This window comes from Sapajus apella, unplaced genomic scaffold (genome assembly GCF_009761245.1).
Source record: "Sapajus apella isolate SASKATOON/1434 unplaced genomic scaffold, GSC_monkey_1.0 scaffold115, whole genome shotgun sequence".
Lineage (NCBI taxonomy): Eukaryota > Metazoa > Chordata > Mammalia > Primates > Cebidae > Sapajus > Sapajus apella.
Genome location: NW_022437055.1, coordinates 2050942 through 2060253, shown reverse-complemented (window position 1 = coordinate 2060253; position 9312 = coordinate 2050942). Strand labels below are relative to the sequence as shown.

The 9312-nt window shown below is 37.8% G+C and overlaps 1 long non-coding RNA gene and 1 pseudogene across 1 annotated transcript in view; one reads left to right on the top strand and one right to left on the bottom strand.

Moving 5' to 3' along the window:
• Nucleotides 1-4110: 4110 nt before the first annotated feature.
• Nucleotides 4111-4198, top strand: LOC116538025 (annotated as a pseudogene).
• Nucleotides 4199-5657: 1459 nt separating this feature from the next.
• LOC116537972 overlaps nucleotides 5658-9312 on the bottom strand; it is a 31556-nt gene continuing 27901 nt past the window's right edge. Inside the window, exon 3 of the long non-coding RNA XR_004263442.1 lies at nucleotides 5658-5873. This is a non-coding gene — a long non-coding RNA (uncharacterized LOC116537972). The remainder of the gene's footprint in view (nucleotides 5874-9312) is intronic.

The following is a 9312-nucleotide window of genomic DNA, read 5'->3' as shown; positions in this document are numbered from 1 at the left end:
GTGTAGTGCTCCCCTCCCTGTGTCCATGTGTTCTCATTGTTCAACACCCGCCTATGAGTGAGAACATGCGGTGTTTGATCTTCTGCTCTTCTGTCAGTTTGCTGAGAATGATGGTTTCCAGGTTCATCCATGTCCCTACAAAGGACCCAAACTCATCGTTTTTGATGGCTGCATAATATTCCATGGTGTATATGTGCCACATTTTCCCTATCCAGTCTATCGTCGATGGGCATTTGGGTTGGTTCCAGGTCTTTGCTATTGTAAACAGTGCTGCAGTGAACATTCGTGTACACGTGTCCTTATAGTAGAACGATTTGTAATCCTTTGGATATATACCCAGTAATGGGATTGCTGGGTCAAATGGAATTTCTATTTCTAGGTCCTTGAGGAATCGCCACACTGTCTTCCACAATGGTTGAACTAATTTACACTCCCACCAACAGTGCAAAACTGTTCCTATTTCTCCACATCTTCTAAAGCTTGCCAAATTCTCTAGACCAGACCCTTCTTTTATTCTGAACACCTATCTCTGAGATGGTTGCCTAATATAGGCATACTTTTTTGGGTTACATAGACTTTTTTTTTTACAAGTGAATTTTATGACCCAGTGAATTAGTGAATGCTTTAAGAAGATCTGTATTAAATTAATCTGGATTTAGGTATAAACCATTTATTATGTAAGTGGTTCACTATGCTTTACTATGAAGAAGGGGGAAAATGCTCTTGCCTATACATATTCAAAACGTTGAACTAACATTATTTCTGTAGACCTTTCCTTATTTTTCTCATGGTAAGAAGGAAAAGATGTAAATTCAAGGTAACTGCCTGATGGTACAATTTCTTTAAATAAAGTTGAAGATATAGATATGATGTCACTGGGTTCTTCTTCCAAACAGAGAACAAGGGGACCTGGGTCAGGGGCTTTCTTGTTTGGCTTTCTGCCTGACTCCCAAAAGAATATTAAAAATAATACACTACATAATGTTTAAACACATTTAGCTCTATAAGAAAGAGCCCATTTTAAGATCTTATTCCTGACTCAGATGCTGTGGTCATCCTGGAATAACCTTAATATGCAAACTCTTCCTATGAGATTTTTGTTTAGCTTACTCTTACAAACGTTGCAGACTAATATTAAGCATTGGTGTTAAGCAATATTTTCATCAACAAATTCACTAAAATAGAACCCGAGAATGTTGAGGTCAGAGGCCACCTTTGAAAGCATATGGTTTAAGTCCCTTATTTCACAAATGGAGAATCTTGAGAACAAAGGCGAAGGCAGTCATGGAAATAGCGGCAAAGTCCAGAGCATTGCTCCATAACAAGGGATCTTAGGCCTTGTGTACTTACTAATTCAGCTCGTGCCAATAAGTCTTATTATGGTATTCATGGCTGAGTCTATTAAAATGCTTCCTTAACCCCAGATCTCATTCCTCTTTCACACTGTAGACTCACACTGCTAATAACATACTTTGGTATCTGGTTAATTTCACTTTGAGGCAAAATTTAAAAGAAAGTGCTTTTGGATTTGACTGTGGATCTGAGAGGCAAGTGTTTCACTTAGCCATGTAGCAATAGACATGTAACGGGATTCCAAACTGTACTTTAATATAAATCTCAATCTTCATCCAAAAAATTTTCATGGTCCTCAGTTTTGAACTATAGGAATTTTGTAAGCATGATTTAAACACGTCCTCTAGACTCTAAACCATTTGGCTTATATCCAGCTCGTGACAGTCGTCTTTGATTCTGTCCTTTGTGGGAGCCTCTATATCAGTGGCTCCAACATTGACTCCATCAGAATCATTGTGGATACTTTAAAAGATGAAACGTGCTAGGTAGTATATGAATTAAATTGCTGATATGAAATTTGAGGCAAACTAATCTATAGTGGCAGACAGCAAATCAGTGGCTGTCTAGGACCAAAAAAGGGATGAATTGACTTAAATGGGACAGAAGAGAACTTTCTATATTTAATTGCGGGTGGTAGTTACATATGTGTATGTATTTGTCCCTACTCTTTGAACTTTCACTTAAGTTGGGTGCATTTTTAGCTGATAATTATACTTCAATAAAGTTAATTACCTCTCAAACAGACAAACAAAAAATGTAATAAGGGCCTACATGCAGAGATTCTGGCTAAGTGAATTTTTCATGAGTTTTCACTATCAACATATGAGATTCAAATGACAAACCATGGTTGAGAACTTCTCTTGTAGATACTAGAATCTAAGGTGAGCTTTCTCTAATTGACCTGTGAGGTTTCAAATCAAGCATTTTAATCTCCCTCATTTAAAATAACATCATAAATACCATTTTCAAAGGCAGGCTTAAATTAATTGACCTGCCTTGATAGTGTTAGCAAAGACTTTTTTGATGACTGTGAAATGTAAAGTGAACATATATATATTTTTTCTTAGTTTTGTGCTCCCTTCCAGGAATGTAAGCAATTTCTCCGTCCTGAATTATTGGTTCGGCTGCATTGCTTTGTGTTCCTATCACTGTCCCTATTACTCAAAACGCACTCAAGTGAGTGCTGCGTGCTTGAGGGACACTTTCTTTGTGTGTGCAAGAACCGCCTGATCTTAAGCAAATATGCATTTTTGGAAAGTGTAAGATGTCAGCCTAAGTAAGTCGGATACTGTGTAGGAAAGCACTGTGAGACAAAATCTTAGAGGGCATTGGGAATTTCAATTCTATGTATTGTTGAGTTAGCAGATATCATCCTTTGTCTCAGAATGGTACCTTCCAAAGCACTGAGAATGTCAGTTTGCGATCTTGAGGTATCTTAAGTCACTGAGTCCCAAGCCCCATCCAGGAACTGTAGATGTAATCAGTGTATATCTGGACTCAGTACTCAGTTCCCTACACGTACTTCTCACCCTGTATTGAGACTATCTTCACCTCTAACCTGTGGGCTCCTTCAGGGCAGGAATTATATATTTCATACCTGTGTTACCAGTTTACAAAATGTTGCATGGCGTAGGCAAGGTCCTAGGTCATGGAATGAGTTAATAAAATTCAGAAGCCAAGCACTTGTAACTACATATTGAAATATACAAAATACAAGTGAATTAGAAAATGCAGTGACCTTCACAATTAATGCGTTTGTTCTAAACACTGCTTCCTCCTTTTGGTTTTTTTGGGGGTTATTTTCTTCAATGTTGGATTGCATAACTAAAAAGTATGAAAATGTCTCAAAGCATCTACTGCATACAAAATATCAGGCTATGTTCTATGTAGGAGTAGTGAGAGGCTATGGATTTAATGTATTGGGACAATGAAATGATCTGGCTGACATCACATAGCAGGTTAATCACTGTTTTCCTGGATGAGAGCTAAAGGAAGGTCTGTGCTCCAGGCTTCTAAAAATAAAGATCTGCATTCTTGTATTTAACAACACTCCATATTCCAAGGTAACATCTCCATATCTCTATTGGCTACTGTGTATGTACAGAAATTCTAACTGCTGTTATTTTTACCAGTGAAATATTCTTTTGTTGAGCTAATAAAATGCAGCAGTTGTGGTCAGGGATGCACTAAAGAATCACATTTTGCTTATAAAATTTGATGACAAAATTTGTTTCATCAGGAATTACCTATGATCCCCAAATTCAAGTGATCCCCTTTGGGTGCTTGTCTTGGCATATGCAGTTCTTTTTTTGTGGGAGAATCCCTTGACCTCAAGAGTTCGAGACAAATTTGGACAACATGGTGCGACTGCATCTCTATCAAAAAAAAAAAAAATCTAAAATATAGCTGGGCATGGTGGTGCACACCTGTAGTCTCAACTACTCAGGTGGCTGAGGAGAAAGTATCACTTGAGCCCAGGAAGTCAAGGCTGCAGTGAGCTATGATATTTCCACTGTACTCCAGCCTGGATGACAGAGTGAGACCCTGTCTCAAAAAGAAAAAAGAATAGCTATTTTTCATGTCTAGAAACATCGAAATTTACTACTACAGAAATGCAGGACATTTCTGGGTTCTTTAGATACACTCTCTTATGAGTTGTCTTCTTCAATCATTTATTGCCAAAATTTTAATAATTACCCCTCCTGTATAACTGTGCACCAAGGTGACTTTTTCTTTTTTAAAAAACATTTATCGTGCTCGCTTCTGCAGCAAATATACTAAAATTGGAATGATACAAAGAAGATTAGCATGGCCAAAATTAAAATAAGAACCAAAAAACATTTATTTTAAGTTCTGGGATACATGTGCAGGACACGCAGGTTTGTTACCTAGGAAAATGTGTGCCTTGGTGGTTTGCTATCCCTATTAATCCATTGCCTAGGTATTAAGCCCCACATACATTAGCTATTTATCCTGATGATCTCCCTCCCCTACCTCTGCCCAGACCCCAGTGTACGTTGTTCCCCTCCATGTGTCCACGTGTTCTCATTGTTTAGCTCCCACTTATAAGTGAGAACATGTGGTGTTTGGTTTTCTATTCCTGTGTTAGTTAGCTAAGGATAATGGCTTCCACCTCCATCCATGTCCCTGCAAAGGACATGATACCATTCCTTTTCATGGCTGCATAGTATTCCATGGTGTTTATGTACCACATTTTCTTTATCCAGTCTATCATTGATGGGCATTTGGGTTGATTCCATCTCTTTGCTCTTATGAATAGTTATGCAGTCCTTTTTGTAAGAAACTGGCTTCCTGATCTTTATCAGCATTAATCCCATTTCCATACCACCATGTACTTCTTCCTCTAAAGTTTAACCTTCATAGATTTATTTTTTAGTTTTTTGTAATTGTATTATTATGTATCAAAATATATTTTCTATTATGGATTCAAGGAGCTAAACAATGGGTTCACATGGACATAAAATGGAAATAATAGACACTGGTGACTCCAAAATGGGGGAAGGTGTTGCGGGAGTGAGGGTTGAAAAATTATCTTCAGAGATTTCTGTTTGTTCCCACTCACAGTCTCCAAGGCACTGCTGAAATTTTTGGCAGAAACAATTCCCTTCTCCCACTGTGTGATACAAATGCTGGTGTTTTTGTTCTTTGTGACTACTGAATGCAAACTTCTATCCTCACTGGGCAAGGACATTTATATGCCAATCAGACAACCCATGCTCTATCCTGTCACTATGTTCCACGTTTTTTGTATCCAACTAGTGACTCCATGTTACAGGCATGGAGTTATTCATACTATGTTTTTAGGAGGTTCAATCTTTATATTTGACTTGCGTAAGTTCACATCAGCAGCATCGTTTTTGATGACAATTTCCCACTCTTGGTCCTCTCCTGCTCAGATACCTACATGATGAATTCTTTCTTCTTTTTCATTGGGTGCTTCATCTAGATGCGCTCTTGACTGGTCATCCTTGTCTCCCACATGTTCATCATTGTCACTTTCTTGAGGATCTTCTCAAATCCAAAGACTCTCCTGCTTATTCTTCACATTTAACTGCTATCATTCTCTTTGATGGAGACATTGTATTTATATATGTGACATTCTTCCAACTATTTTCTGGACCAAGGCCAGGCTATATCCATTTTCTACATGGTAAGAATTCTTTTGTCAACCCGCATTATCTATTGTTTACTAAAAATGCAAGCGATTTATTTTCTTGAAAATGCTTCTTTATAAAGTTCCAGGCCAGTCTGGGTAAGAACTGCACAAGAAGATGCTTAAGAAATTTCTTATTTTTAAAAATGTTTAACACATAAGTATATTACTTTGAACTGAAATTTTCATTTGATTCCTCATATTCTTTTAGTTTTTTCCACATCTGTATTTTTTTTCAAGTTATTTTCTTTCCATCTTTTGGACAGCGTTTTAAATCCCTGTCCCTCTTGAGGTAAACTTCCAGATGACTTGCAATATAGGTAATGTTCTTTTGGACCTTCAGCTTCTAAATATGTGAAGAATAAGGAAGGAAGAAAGAGAGGGAAATTCACATGTAATAAGAATATAAGATGTGCCAGGTACTTTATACCCAATATTTTACTTAGTCTATAAAACAAATCATTGATATAATTATTATTAACCTCACTTTTCACATGTAGAAATTGAGGTCCAAATAAGTGAAATGACTTGCTCAAGGTCATACAGCTAAGAATTGGATTGAGAATTACATAATTAAGAATTAAAGCCAGCTCTGTTGGATACTACGTCTATGAATTTACCTTTCAAAAACTCCTTCACCTTAATTTCCAGTAGGCATTCCATTCTGTTCTCAATCAAAATGCAAAAGCACCATTCATTTTTCAATGTGTGTTTTTTCCTTTGGTTGCTAAATGGTCGATACAAGACTATATTAGACTGTAAGGTCCCTGGGACAGGAGCTATCTTCCTTATCCGGTATTGGGAGCATTATGAGCAGATATGTATGTAACAAAGGCATTGAGTTTCCTCATTTCTTCATACACAATCTCATAAGTATGTCACATTTTAAAAATATTTTTGAAGCATCTCACTGTTGACTCAATCTACAAATGAATTTGTTCTGGCCACGGAATATGCAATCAGATCTACTGAAGATCCAGATATTTTGGGATCAGTTGATTGATTTATCTAAAATTCCAGGCTCAGGCATAATTGTGCCCAAGATCTTGGACTTATGGGCAAATTTTTATTCATTCATTTCATAAGTAGTTTTAGCCCTTACTCTGTAAAAGGGTCCAGGATGGAGAGTAGGGCCTCAGAAATGAAGACATAGTCTCTGTCTTCTTCAAGCCACATTTTCAGAAATGCTCCCTTCCCTCCAAAATGGCAAAATCAGCATCATAGAGGCAGGGCCTTTTCTTTGGTAGTTACACTTGCAATACAGACACTATGGAAAAAGATTTTGTGTCATCTCACCAATACCTTAGGCTGAACACAATCTGCTCGGGCCTCTTCTGGCCTTGTAATAGGTCCTGGGAACTACAATCTTATTTTGTTGGTATGGCAACATTCCATCTCTTTACTTCCTTTTTTGTATATCTTTATTTTTGCTTGTCTCTCATCAACTTGGTGAGTGTGTTAAGAAACTGCATGTATTTGTCCTACAACAAGAATCTTGAGTAGTTTAGAAGGGGCTAGGGAGGCATGGAGATCTTCCTCAGGGCACGAACAAACTGTAGTCAGTCACTAGTATAAATTCTTGCACCCTATTAGAGACCAAATTTCTATATATGCCCAAGTTAAAGTGATGAGTAGACTGAAATGGCAGGCCCGCAAGTCCCTGGCCCCAGCTTTAAACACAACAGCTCTGCTTCTATCTTTTTAATATGCACTAACTTTCCCCTTAACCGATCTTTATATAAACGCTCTAGATTAAATACACTATCCATTCTCTGTGCAAAACTTTCTGGCCAGTGGTAATGCTCCAGTGAATAACTGTAACTAGTTGGCTAGTCTCTCTCTGTCTCTCTCTTCTGAGACAGGGTCTTGCTATGTTGCCCAGGCTAGAGTGCAGTGGCATGGTTACAGCAATCCTCTCGCCTCAGCCTCCCAAGTAGCTGGGACCATGCCTGGCTATTTCTTTAAAATTATTTTGTGTAGCTATGGGGTCTTTCTATGTTGCCCAGGCTGGTTTTGAACCCTTACTTCAAGCAATCATCCCACTTCAGCCTCCCAAATTGCTGGAATTACAGATATGAACCACTGTGCCAGCCAGTTGGCTATGCTCTAATATGCCCACATCATTATGGCCCTATGCCACCGATCCTGTCTTACCTTACGAAGTGGAAATTGTGTTTTTCCCAGAACCTGTTTGTGTTACTTGCACTTGTTAATCATAATTTTATTTTTAAAATTTATTTAATTTTTTTATTATTACACTTTAAGTTCTGAGATACCTCTGCAGAACGTGCAGGTTTGTTGCATAGGTGTACAAGTGCCATGGTGGTTTGGCACACCCATCAACCATTCATCTACATTAGGTATTTCTCCTAATGTTATCCCTCCCCTAGGCCCCCACCCCCAACAGGCCCTGGAGTGTGATGTTCCTCTCCCTGTGTCCATGTGTTCTCATTGTTCAATTCCCACTTATGAGTGAGAACATGTAGTGTTTGTTTTTCTGTTTTTATGTTAGTTTGCTGAGAATGATGGTTTCCAGCTTCATCCATGTCCCTACAAAGGACATGAACACATTCTTTTTCGTGGCTGTATAGTATTCCATGGCATATGTGTGCCACATTTTCTTTATCCAGTCTTATCATTGATGGGCATTTGCGTTGGTTCCAAGTTGTTGCTATTGTGAACAGTGCTGCAATAAATGTATGTGTGCATGTGTCTTTATAGTAGAATGATTTATAATCTAAATTGCCTAAGTTAAGTTTAATTAAAATTATATGAACCAATACAATATGAAGACAAAAGAAAGTAGTTTCTGTAAAAACTAAGTTGCGTGCATTGAAAAGACTCAAAAAAGGCACGTCACTAAAAATGTTGTATTAAATTAGATGTAAAAGATTGCAGACAAAATTGAAAACTACCTAATAAGAATTAAACATGTAGCTTACTTTGTGATTGTCTTTAAGTTCTTGCTTTCCTTAAAAAAACTGAAACTGGAAGCCAATGCTGATATATCATGAATGATACATTTTGGGGAGGGGAGATTTATATAGAAATGGTTACACAGAACTCAATCAGTTGACCCACAGTCAAAGAAAATACCCTGGCCCTACATGCAAAGATTAGCTAAGGAATATATCTTTACATAGAGTAACTCAATATAGCGTATTCTGAAAAAAAAGCATTAAGGATATGTATATAAGGAGGTTTAATGACTCATTGCTTGAATTGACTTATTTAACTTTCTTATTTTTATTTCTTTTTTTTTTTAATTGAGACGGAGTTTCGCTCTTGTTACCCAGGCTGGAGTGCAATGGCGCGATCTCGGCTCACCGCAACCTCCGCCTCCTGGGTTCAGGCAATTCTCCTGCCCCAGCCTCCTGAGTCGCTGGGATTACAGGCACGCACCACCATGCCCAGCTAATTTTTTGTATTTTTAGTAGAGACAGGGTTTCATCATGTTGACCAGGATGGTCTCGATCTCTTGACCTCGTGATCCACCCGCCTCGGCCTCGCACAGTGCTGGGATTACAGGATTAATTGACTTTTAAAATTAACTAACCAATATAAAATCCAGATTGAATTGGCTAAAAACTTCTTCATAATACAGACTCCTGCTTAAAATTTTATCTTGAAAAAGACAAAGGAGAAGGATGAGAAGGAGGAAGGAGGAGGAGGAGAAGGAGAGGAGGAGGAAGAGGAGAATAAATAGAAGAATCATCCAGTGCTTCTCTAACTGTATGGGATGACTAGTTTTTTTTTTTTTTTTTTTTTTTTTTTTTTTTTTTTTT